This window comes from Anabrus simplex, chromosome 2 (genome assembly GCF_040414725.1).
Source record: "Anabrus simplex isolate iqAnaSimp1 chromosome 2, ASM4041472v1, whole genome shotgun sequence".
In the NCBI taxonomy this organism is placed as follows: Eukaryota; Metazoa; Arthropoda; class Insecta; order Orthoptera; family Tettigoniidae; genus Anabrus; species Anabrus simplex.
Genome location: NC_090266.1, coordinates 975,129,354 through 975,142,519, shown reverse-complemented (window position 1 = coordinate 975,142,519; position 13,166 = coordinate 975,129,354). Strand labels below are relative to the sequence as shown.

The window sequence follows — 13,166 nt, the reverse complement described above, 5'->3', positions numbered from 1 at the left end:
GCGTTATCCAGAAGAGGTAATACAGTTTGTTCAAGAAAACACCCCAATTCACACAGCGGTTGTGTTCAAGCCTAATTTTCTACGCACGATTCCACTGAACTGCTCAGTTGGGTCCTTCGTGCTCCAAACTTGAACCCCATTGAATATGAGTGAGCAAGGTGGACAAGCCATATAAAGTAACACTAGTCTCAACATCCCCCATGTTCGCATGATGCTTTGTGGGGCATTATTTTGGACGCATTGGAGGAGATCGCCTTCAATGAGGAATATTTTACGAAACTTGTTGAGGCAATGCCATGTTGGTACCAATAAGCTGTTCAATCCAATGGATACTGGATGAGGTATTAAGTCATGTCTAAAACAGTCTTTTTCAGGACTAACCTAATTAAAAGCACAATGCCAGATTTCACAATGAATAGAAATACACACACATTTGGTTAACAAGAAATTCTAAAATTAAAAAAAAAAAAAAAAAAAATTGTAGAGTAGGAGACTAGCCCTGGTTCTCACCTTGACCGGCAGGTATGCTAACTGGCACTCACATGAACACAATTAATATTGTAAGGCTATTTCCCACTGTGTACGGCACACAGCATATTTACTCCTCTGTAAGAGTCCTCCAAGGGACCACTGATGATAAACTATGCACTCATTACAAGCATTCGGTATGGAAATGCGAAGACTTAGTATGGTGCAGTTACACAATAGAGTAACAGAATCCAGGAAAAAAAAAGAAGAAAATTAAATAATTTGCTGATATCAGTATTAGAAACCCAGAGATCCTAATTAATAGCCAAGGAACTTTCTCCGACACTAACACGCCGTGAAGTGCTGCACGTCAAGCTTCACTTGCCAGGCGTGACCCTCACTTCACATATTTATTGAACCATTATGGCAGTTTCTCATCCATTTCATTGTATTTTTTATGTTATTCTGACATGGGAACAGTTGCATTGTGTACTGGCAGTCTCTCTTCATTAGGAACATGCTGTTTAACAATAAGCGGGTTGGATACCTTTCTGTTGTAGCTGTACCGCCTTGCCCGAGGATGAAGATACCGATACAGAATTTTGAACATTTTTTATGCGTCCATTTTTGATTGTTCCGCTGTACATTCAGTTTTCAGCTCTACAAACACCTGGTTTGGAAATCACTGATAACATATCTTAATACAATACTAAAAATGAATATTATTTTGTGAAGTATTAAAAATTGTACATATCACTGCAATATTCTCCAAACTGTTTCTGAAGCAAGACTAGTGCTCAGTGAGAGATAACTTTGATGATAAATATTAGAAATGAACTATTTACCATCAATACAACACATTACAATATAATCAAGTTATGCACATTGAACACTAAATGTAACACAGCTCAATACATTGCCAGTAGAAATTTATGAATCAGGCTGTGAATAAAAAACTGACAATTCTATCATACAAACTTGTTTTTTAATTCTTTATTCTATCAGTAATAAAAAATATCTCTCTCCTACTCAGGTCAAACTGCTGTAGACTTGTTATATTTCAGGAAGTTAGATTTGATACAATCACAGTACTTCTCTACATTTTTCAACAATCTATAACCGGGCAAATTTAGCCAATTTAATTACAGGTATGACAAACGTGGCAGCAAATGTGACAACAGTCTGGATATTTCAACAATATGTGATGAAATCCAAGTCCATCACCCATCAAATGTCAGGTAAAGTGTTCCAAGAAGGAACAAAATTGATGGGTACTTGAAGTCCAATGGGAGAAGTACTGCTCCTGATTTGATTCTGAAAGTTTTGGCTCCCATGTGCTGTAACAGACAGAAAATACCACCAAATCAAAATGAGTCATATTTCCTTTGACATTTCTTCCTTAGCACTGCTTTTGATGTTAAAAATCAGTTACTAGCCTATTAGAGAGTGCCTTTTGGGGCAAAATTTCAAAATATTGTTATCACTTAAGGCAATCAACAATAAAAGTGGCATTAAAATTAATCATATTGTTACCAATATATACTGTACATACAACCAAATGGTTTTTAAAGTAACAGAAACAACAGAATGAACATGATTTAGTAGAATGTTGGACCATCTTTGGACCATCTTTAGCCTGTCATACAGCTGTGATTTGTGGTGGAATGAATGCACACAACTAGTAAATCATTTCCAGAAGAATTTGTACCATTCATCATGCAGTGCAAAAACAGTTCTGTCAGTGATTATGGGGAAGGAAATCTGTATCAGATTCTCTGCTCTAAAATGGACCATAGATAAGGTCAGGGGAGATGTTGAAGTTCATCCGAATGTCTGTCAAGACACGCCTAAAAAGAGCTAGCAGTATGAATTGGAGCATTGCTACCTTGGAAGACGGCATCCCGGTTAAGGAACAAGATCTGTATCACAGAATGCACTTGACCACCTAAACTGTCCACATAATCATTGGCTGTAATTTGCCCACTGAGAGTAAGAACGGGACCACAGAATATCATGAAATTCAGGCCCATGCCAACACAAAGCCACCTCCATGTTTAAGAGTACGAAGTAAGCAATCCAACGCAAAAGCTTACTTGGAAGATTACCACAAGTAAACCCGATCTAGTGTTGGAAACAAAATGGAGGATGACTCATCGGACCATATTACTCTCTTCCAATCACCGTTAGTCCATGTTGCATGGCACCACTTCAGTCATGCCAACGTGGGCATAGTGGTGATCAGAGGAATGGAGATTGCTATCCGGCAGTGGAAGTTCAATCTGTGCAGCTTGTGTTGGACTGTGATAGCAGAAACAGGTTGTTAGAGATGCTGATAGAGTTATGACATCTTGTGTCACATTATCTGTACATTTCTTTGCAACAATAGTCTTCAAATTTCAGGAATCCCAACCACTAAAGATTGGTTTTAATCCACTAATTATCTTTGCTGATGAGGACTTGCCACAAGTTATGTATGCCACCATCACCCTGGACAATGTTGCTCTCGATACACCTAACACATTAGTAGTCTTCGATACACTTGTTCCAAATATCCACACTCCAACAATACGTCCTTGTTGAAAGTTGTCTGGCCGATTGGACACTCAAGTACGTACTACACCACTTAACGTACTGCAATCTTTCACTGTTATACCAAATGACAGTTGCAGCACTAAGATGATCAGCATTACCACTTCAAAGATGTGGTGTTCTGGAACAAACATGCTTCCATTACTTAAAAAAAAAAAAAAAAAAAAGCACACATGTAGTCCAAGTCAGTGCACTGAAAACAAAATTAACCATTCCTTAGGGATACTTTATAAATGTCTTTGTAAAGGATGCAAGAAAAAGAAATTATGTGCAGAATTTGAGGTTCAAAGAAGGATATTTTAACCTTCCGTCAGGCGCAACTAATCTGTCAGATTAACCATTGAAATGTGTGTTTATTTACATTATATCGCCTGGAAAAAGTACTAGAATTTGCCATCTCATTTAACAATTGTATTTTTAACTTGAAGAAGAGAAAATATCGGGTTGAAATGGTAAAATTCTCAATTTTTACTAAAATAAAAAAACGAATAACATGTAATACCGACTCAAATTCTGCAATCATATTACACTGAGATATATACAAGCTACAGATTGAATTAACTAAAACAAAGGTATGTTTTTCATCAATATTAGAAGATAATAGATACACATACGTGAACAAAAGCATATCAAGAAAGTAATATACTACGAGATTAAAAAAATGCAGCTGCTGAACAAAAAGCTACCTGTCTTTTAGAATTCTGAACTATTACACTGTTCCATTTCTGATTAGTCATAAGACTTTTCCTCAAAAACACAGTGATAACATACCATATGTGCATGTTCTAAGCAGAAAACGACAGAAAAACATTTTTTTTGCACTGCATTTTGAGGAGTGAACTTTCTTGATTTCCCTGCATTTGAGACATCTCTTTCTCTGACCCTCATGACAAATATGAGATTGGTTGTACATTTGAGATGCAGGCTGGAATTTCTCAAGATTCTGCTGAAGGTGAATGTAAGAAAAGCGGGTGCGCTAATTGGTTGTTTCTCGATTTCACCACTTCTGGCGGCTGGCCACTCCATCTGATGGGTCCCAGGCCTCTGAGGTAAGCACTATTTAATTCATGTTTCAGGTTTTTAACTTTCAAATGTAGTTTCGTAATTTATTTTTCTTTAAACTCCAAAGTTTGCCCGGGACTTCTTCCATTTGCAAATTTTAATTTCACATGACTTAGTCTTCGCTGCTAGTCATACCAAATTTGTTTTAGAGGCATTCCCCTTTTTACCTTTGGCTTTATTAACGGTGTAGTAATTATGTAAAGTTTAATTTCCCTTTCCTTTGTTTAACTGTGTAAAAAATATAAATTTTAACATTCCCTCGGGTTTGCCTCTAGTAGTACTGCTTCGTCTTAGCATACTCTCGTTCAGGATAAGCTCCTTATTCGGAAGTGTTTTAGAAAAGGTTGCTTCCTGAGCGGGCTCTGGGTTAAGAATTTAATTATTTTCAACTTTTCCTTCCTTCTTTGTGTCTTAACATGTAGGTGTGATTTGTGAGCATGTGTTCCTTCTTTGAAATGTATTTGGTTAAAATATTTCTAATTAATTCTGAATGTTATTTTAAACTCACTGCCGTGAAGCTTGTACTACTGGTATGATGACCCTCTCTAAATTTGCTGTGTTAACCTTAACTTGAGTCATTTAGTACATTTTATTTCCTAATTGTTATCATTTCAGTAAATGTAGTATTTAAATAGAATCACCGCTAATTTCGTTTTCTCGGCAACACAATACCTTCTCACAGCCCGGGTAGGGTCCCAACTACTTCCCATCTCCGTTCCTTTAGTTGTCATGTTGCCTAACCTGGTAGTTATATTCTGATGTTTTCCTGTACTTGTCGTGCGTGAGTGTTCGATTTTCTTTGATCTGGTCTGAAAATCATGGTTTTTCTTTAGAACGTTTATTATTATTATTATTATTATTATTATTATTATTATTATTATTATTATTATTATTATTATTATTATGATGTTTAAACCTTAAATGCTGTGTAATCCCAGAAGGGGTTAGATAATGGTAGCAGAGCGTGGTTGCTGATGAAAAGGAGATTAAAGGTGATTGTTTTTAGTAACCTCAATATTACTTAAAGGATTATCTCGTATTGCTGTTTCTTGTTGCGAACATGTCTCGTGCTACCCCTAACCATTTGGGGAAGGATGATTTAATTTACGAACTTTGTATTCGTAAATTAAATTCAACAGGAAAAGTTAGAGATGACATGAGCCTGTTGAGGCAAGTCCTTAATTTATCCATGTCAATTCCTGAGTTAACGACAGACGAAGTGTTCACATCTTTGGCAATCATTAGAGACAAATTGCCTTTTGTCCTCCTATTCCTCCAAGCCGTCTAATGCTCAATTAACATGTGTGAAAGCCCAAGTGCAGCATTACACAGACAGGATTCGCGACTTGTCATCCCTCAATTTATCAGCAAATGAGTGACAGGATTGTGAATCCTTATTGACACAGTTTTCTCACATTTTTTTATAAAATAGTAGGCTTGCTTGAAGGCAACGCGTTGCCTAAATCCAGCGCTGAAGTGCAAGTGTCTACTCCGTCTGAATCTTATGAAAGTGAAACAATTTCTGTATCTACTGCCTCCCAAACTTGCATTGTGGTAACTAGTGATAATGTTCCCCTGGGATCATCTTCTGCTACCTATACAAGTGCTTCTGTGCCTGTAAGTAATGCATGTTATAGTTCTTCTACACAAGTTGGTATGTCTTTTATTCCTATGGCACCTGATCATTCTACTGTGTCTTTATGTCAACCTTATTTTGCTACGCAACCTGTTTCTCATGTAATAATGCAAAAATATCCCCATGTCCAAGTGTCACCTGTATCAAATGCTTTGGAGGTTTCTCAAATGTGTGAGAATGTTTCGCAAATGAGAATATTTGCGCCTGTTTCATTGAAGTCCAATGATAGTCCTAACCTCACTTTCAGTACCCCATCCTTTTCTCAAGGGTGTTTGAATCAAGGGCCATTTCTGGAAGATGGACAGTGGATCAGTTTCATGCACATGTACTTGAATTCTTTATTCCTTCTCGTGCCTTGCCTTCCTTGGTGCAAAACATTATTTCAGAGTGCAGTATTTGAATGAATCGTTGTCTGAGTATATTCAGGACATTAAGTTCTATGCTAGAACATAACAAACATAATTGGCAGTCAAATGAATTTTTGAGGAAAATGGAAGGATATGTACAGTAGGGTGGGCCAAAAAAACTCGAATGCTTTTTTCCAAGTAGTAATACCGCGGAAAAGTTGCTAATTGGGGAGAATAAAGCGAGGTAAAAAAAGAAGCAAAATAGGTTCATTTCTTCCAGTCGCGCATGTGCTCTAAAGTTTGCCGAAATTTGGAAAATGTATATTTTTACGATAATTTTTTACCTTGCTTAACTTGTCAATATTTAAATGTAATAGCTCTAGTCGAATCTTACTCGAACCAACAATGATTTAGGAAAAAGAGTGGTTCAAATCGGTTAAGGTCTTCCGCTCACGCAACAGCCGTAAAAAATCTAACAATTTCTCGCGCTCGCCGTAACTCGCTCTGGTCAAAGACTCTGACGCTCAGCCCACCTATCACTCTCGCCACCACTCCGTGCCATTGTTGTATCAGTCTGCACGTATCCCGTGTGTTTGATGTGTGTTTCATTCTCTCTTCCAGTTACTATTGTGGCATTTGCATCTGCTGTATTTCGATGTTTGTTTTGTGTTATGACATTTTTGTGTAACTTTGTAACTTAACGGTGGTATACTGTGGCTGTACCTCAGAAACTCATCACAAGATAGGTATTTGATTGCCCTACATTTGCTGCACCTAAAGACTTCCTACTGATGAGGACGTGATTCAGTGTTGTTCACAGGAGAGATACCACTTGGCGCTTAAAGTTAATAATTAGAGCGTCAGTTTTTCACACGCTGCCAGTACTGTAGCTAACAAAATAATTGGTTTGTATCAGAAAGCATCCATACCAATGGTTACAGATAAGAGAATTGTGCAACTTATAAAAGCGTTGCATGATAAATATTACAGCATTCGAAAATCATATACTCGGGATAAGAATAAAGATTTGTTTAAGCAGAGAATTGACGAGTTTAAGCGAAAATGCTCATTGCTTTCTGACGTAGCGGCTTGCAAATTCCCCATTGTTGTTAACTGCATTCGTAACAGAACCCCTGATTTATGTAAATGCGATATAACTGTCAAATGTGTGCAAAATAAAACAAAATACCTGCTATTGAACTAAGATTTGTTTACTTATTACGAGCACACGGAATAGGAAAAATTGGAGGGTTGGACGTGTCTGAAACAAAGAAACATATTAAATCATTGGAAAGGAGATCGCGTGACAGCCATTTAACTCTGGAGGATGAATCTGAATCTCATCTGAAACCCTCGTGCTCGTATTCAGATGTAAATATTGTTGAAACTGATGATAAAGACCAATATCTTGGTCACTATCGCTACCTTTACTAGAAGGATAAGAACTTTAACTTTAGCTTGTTTGATGAGAAATCTTTAGATGCAGCAAATATAGGGCAATCAAATACCTGTCTTGTGATGAGTTTCTGAGGTACAGCCATAGTATACCACCGTTAAGTCACAAAGTTACACAAAAATGTCACAACACAAAACAAACGTCGAAATACAGTAGATGCAAATGCCACAACAGTAACTGGAAGAGCAAATGAAACACGCATCAAACACGAGGGATAAGTGCAGACTGACACAACAATGGCACGGCATGGTGGCGAGAATGGTAGATGGGTTGAGCGTCAGAGTCTTTGACCCGAGGGAGTTACGATGAGCGCGAGAATTTGTTAGATTTCTGACGGCTGTTGCGCAAGCGGAAGACCTTAACCGATTTGAACCACTCTTTTTTCTAAATCATTATTGGTTCGAGTAAGAGTCGACTAGGGCTATTACATTTAAATATTGACAAGTTAAGCAAGGTAGAAAATTATCGTAAAAATATACATTTTTCCGAATTTCGCCAAACTTTAGAGCACATGCGCGACCGGAAGAAATGAACCCATTATGTTTCTTGTTTTTACCCCGTTTTATTCTCCCCAATTCGCAACTTTTCCGCGGTATTACGACTTGGAAAAAATAATTCGACTTTTTTCGGCCCACCCTAATGTACAGGTACTTTAAGGCAGAAAGAGGTTCTAGGAAGGATATTCCATGGATTATTAATACACAAGAGGGGTGTATATCTGAAGACAATTAGGCAGTACCTGCCAGCCCCATGGTGTAGGGGTAGCATGCCTGCCTCTTACCCGGAGGCCCTGAGTTTGATTCCTGGCCAGGTCAGGGATTTTTACCTGTATCTGAGGGCTGGTTCGAGGTCCACTCAGACTATGTGATTAGAATTGAGGAGCTATCTGACTGTGAGATAGTGGCCCCGGTCTAGAAAGCCAAGAATAATGGCCCAGAGGATCCGTCGTGCTGACCACATGACACCTCGTAATCTGTAAGCCTTCGGGCTGAGCAGCAGTTGCTTGGTACGCCATGGTACTTCAGGGCTGTAGCGCCATGGGGTTTGGTTTGGTTTTTATTAGACAGTACCATATGGCTGATAAAACAGGCATGAGGGAGGTGTGTTTGTTGTTTTTTTTTTTTACAATTTGCTTCACGTTGCACCGACACAAACAGGTCTTACGGCAAAGATGGAGCAGGAAATGGCTAGGAATGGGAAGGGAGCGGCCGTGGCTTTAATTAAGGTACAGCCCCGGCATTTTCCTGGTGTGAAAATGGGAAACCACGAAAAACCATCTTCAGGGCTGACAACAGTGGGATTCGAACCCACTATCTCCTGGATGCAAGCTGAGGGAGTTTTAAAAAGTAACTATGGTCAGTGGAAAACGGTAAATAAAAATGTAAACATACCCTGGGATGGGTTTAAAGCAATTGTTGAAGACTGTGAAAAAAGGTCTGTACCTTTAAAGGTGGTAAGGGATGGTAAAGACCCACTATATTATAACATAAAAGTAAGAGAGACTAAGAAGGACGTGCAGGTTGGAAAGAAATAGAGTTAGAAATGGCTGTGGAAGTAAGGAGAAATTGAAGGAACTTACTAGGAAAATGAATCTAGCAAAGAAGTCAGCTAAGGATAACATGATGGCAAGCGTAATTTGCAGTCATACAAATGTTAGTGAAAAATTGAAGGGTATGTATAGGTATTTTAAGGCAGAAACAGGTTCCAAGAAGGACATTCCAGGAATCATTAATGAATAAGGGGAGTGTGTATGCGAGGATCTTCAAAAGGCAGAAGTATTCAGTCAGCAGTATGTAAAGCTTGTTAGTTACAAGGATAATGTCCAGATGGAAGAGGTGACTAATACTAAAGAAGTATGAAAATTTACCTATGATAACGACATTTACAGCAAGATACAAAAGTTGGAAATTAGAAAAGCAGCTGGAATTTATAAGATTTCTGGGGATATACTACAGACAATGGGTTGGGATATAGTACCATATCTGAAGTACTTATCTGATTAATGTTTGCATGAAGCAGCTATACCAAATGAGTGGAGAGTTGCTACAGTAGCCCCTGTGTATAAACGAAATGGTGTTGAACATAAAGCTGAAAATTACAGGCCAGGCAGTTTGACATGCATTGCAAGTAAGATTTGGGAAAGCATTCTTTCTGATTATATTAGACAAGTTTGAAAAATTACAAACTGGTCTGATGGAAGGCAGCTCAGGTTTAGGAAAGGTTACTCCAGTGAGGCTCAACTTGCAGGATTCCAGCAAGATATTTTAGATTCAGGAGGTTAAATTGACTGTATCACAATTGAACTATCCAGGGATTTTGCTAAGGTATATCACGTGACACTACTGACGAAAATGAGGGCTACTGGATTAGATAAAAGTATGTTGAATAGATGGCTAAATTTCTAGGGGAAAAAAATAAAAAAAACCAACTCAGTGAGTAGGTGAGACGTTATCTGATCCTGTAATGAATAAGAGTGGGACTGTAAGTTTTCCTATATATATATATATATATATATATATATTGAGCCCAATTGGCTCATAGCATTGTCTTTAAAATATTATAAATTACAGAAATGTATAAGGGAATGAACCACAGTTCATTATAGGCCGGATGGGTGGCGCCATTTCGCTTGCCCAGGTTTAAAGATAAGTTCCACGTGTCAGGGTCATTTGATGATGAAATGGGAAGTACTGGAATATTTCGTGAGGTGTGTGATCAAGGTCACCACTTTCAGGCAGCGAATAGCAGCGTAGCAAGTTTTGGAATGATGGGGGTAAATTAAAGATGGGTGCCGTACGAATGACCTCCAAAATTAATAAAATCCACCAAGGGATAATGTGAAAACAATATTAAACTATTTTGAGAACAAGAAAATAAGATGGCATATTTGCAATAATTTATTGGAATAAATGAATGCAGGCATACGTGACGGGATGTTACATCATTGTTGATGGGGTTCCCCGAGCTACATATCCAGGAGTTGGCGTGCAAGAAGAAGACGCGTGCTGCTCAAGAGACGCACTCTGCTACGGAAATTTGAACGTGTCGGACGTAACGCGTATGTGGTTAACGAGGAATCCTAATCTTGAGCATTTCCTAGTCCACTAACTAGTTGGCGATAGGATACTACGGGTCCGATAGACTATGTATTTCAACTAAATAACGACCGAAAATCTGGTTAAACTCAGGAAGGCGATTTTTACAATATTAACTGAAACAATAAGACAGGAGCGAGATCGATGCAAGGACGCTTTGTGGTACCACATGTTAAACTCGCGGAAAAGAGCAGAGACAAAGTATTCACTACCAGTGTAAATAAGTGTTTATGTGCTATAATAATTTAATTATATCTGTGTGTATATGTATTTTAGTGTATTAAGAAGTGAAGTCGTGTGAATTCATTAAAGCCACAAGAATGAAGACCATGGTTATGAAGAAAGGTATCGGTTCAGGTGCTGAGGCCGCCTGTATGATGGCTTAAGTACATCATGGGACCGACCTGAAACCATGAAGCCGTGGAGCTGAGTATGGAGCGTCGCCGAATCGATAAGTACCCTGATTCATTATATCTGGCATGTGCATGATTAGCTGTTAACTTGTAAATAAATTAATGCATGATTATTCGTTCATTTTCTTTTTAAGTACTGTAGCAAGGATAGTTAGATTTTTTTTTTAGGTCGTAAGTTTATACTGATGCCTAGGGGGGAGTAAATATTGTGATATTACTGCGTGTGTTGAAAATGGTTTTCGCGAATGAGGAAATAATATGTGTGTGTAAATAATGATCTTCTATTACGTGTGTGAAATATGGTTTTCCTTAGTGCGCGATCTTCTGATAAATACTAGCGTGTGTGTGTGTGTGTGAATATTTAATGTGATTTAGGAGGCATCAGTAAGGTATTAGTCAAAGGGAGTAGATAGATTAACCTGGCATGTCGCATGACAAAAAGTTCGTCGAGAAAGGTTTCATTGACCAAAGATTCGAACCTTGGTTATTCCGGCACATTACAGTGGGATTTGAAAATGTATGTCATCAGTAAGTAACGTGTATTGTTAACCAGTGAATGAGAAATGTGCTGTAGGGAATAAGTTTCATCGTATAATTTATCCGAGATGTAGTTAGCCAGTGTTGAAGTAGGGCCTCTAAGACACAAAATGCCAACCGCAGGGGTCGAACCGATGAGATTGTGTAACGCCATATATGAATAAATACCGGCATAGTGATATACGTGTTCTGATAATGTTGAGTGAGAAATGTAGGATTATATACGTGAAATATGGAACAAATAAGATGCATTGAGAGTGATATATATAATTGGTTACTGTTCGCACAGAAAGCAAGAATACGCAAGATATTGTGGAGGAAACATATGAGTTCATTAGAGCGGAGAGAGAGAGAGAATATTAATTGGGTGCGGACAAGTTAAAATGCCGTGTTAATGAAGTGAGTCGGGCGTTTGAGATAAGGTAGCGGCCCGAGTCGGCGTGCTGTGCATTAGAGGAAGCCTGGCAGCTTTGGTAGGGTCTTACAAGTAAAAATATTACAGTCATTCGCAAGATAATTCTGTTTTGTGGAACTTAGGACAGCACATTAAAATTAAATAATAATAGATATACTTCGTGACAGTTCATTGTGGCGAGTATGATGATAGGTCACTGTAATGATGCCATACTGAGGGTCGGAGTTCGATGCCCGGCCGAGTCAGTGAATAATGATTTTCCCTGTGACTATATGATTGGAATTATGTTGTGTTTTGCTCATGTTATATGTTCTTCAGTGTGTGAGCAATGCAAATTCTGGTTTGCAGTTGTAATATTTCTGCTATGTGTGAATTTAGTTCACGTTGGTTGTTTGTACTTGTGACAATGAGGTTCTATCCCATTGTCTGTAGAATCAGTGTAGGTTAAGTTGCGTATTACCATTGTAGTGTAGGTTTCTTGCTACAGGGTAGGCACATGTTTTGTGTATGATAAAACAGCTGATTATGTATATGCGGGGTATTTATAATTTTAAATGAATCAGTGAATTAATTTAGTTTATTTATGTCAGGGTTACTTTCGACTCGTGCGTGCGTTCCATATTATCAGCATTTATGTGAGTGGAGGATGGTATTGAGAAAGAATAAGTCAAATAGTTTCGGACTCAAATAATAATAGGGATTATTTTATATAAAATTTTGAGATAAATAATTTAATGATATATCAAAAATTGGGTTAAATTACCAGGTTTTACAAAATGTAATTGGATAATTTTATGATCTTAGAGGTAACAATTATAATGACATGGTAACCCCGAATTTAGTGAATTATAATGAATTTAATGAATTTAATTAATTAAAATGATGAGTTCATGAATTACACGGCGGATGTTGGGCTTAATGAATTTACATAGCCTCATACGTTTCAGAATGGAGGGTTGTAATCAAGTAAATAATTTGATAATTAGTAAATTGTAATTACAAGGTTTATAATATAGTGATGAAGTAATTTGAAGGTATGGAGAGTAAATACGAATTTATTTATTCAAAGAATGAATGGAAGAAGTTTTGGTTGTATATTAACGTTTCAAAGATTACTCTGACGAATTAACGAAGGTTATGATGGTAAA

The 13,166-nt window shown here is 37.7% G+C and overlaps 1 protein-coding gene across 5 annotated transcripts in view; it reads right to left on the bottom strand.

The window, feature by feature from the left end:
- Positions 1-1,491: 1,491 nt before the first annotated feature.
- LOC136863230 (E3 ubiquitin-protein ligase RNF34) overlaps positions 1,492-13,166 on the bottom strand; it is a 349,689-nt gene continuing 338,014 nt past the window's right edge. For all 5 annotated transcript variants that reach the window (XM_068226351.1, XM_067139600.2, XM_067139602.2 and 2 more), the window contains one exon: positions 1,492-1,805. The gene's annotated coding sequence lies outside the window, so the exon portion shown is untranslated. The remainder of the gene's footprint in view (positions 1,806-13,166) is intronic.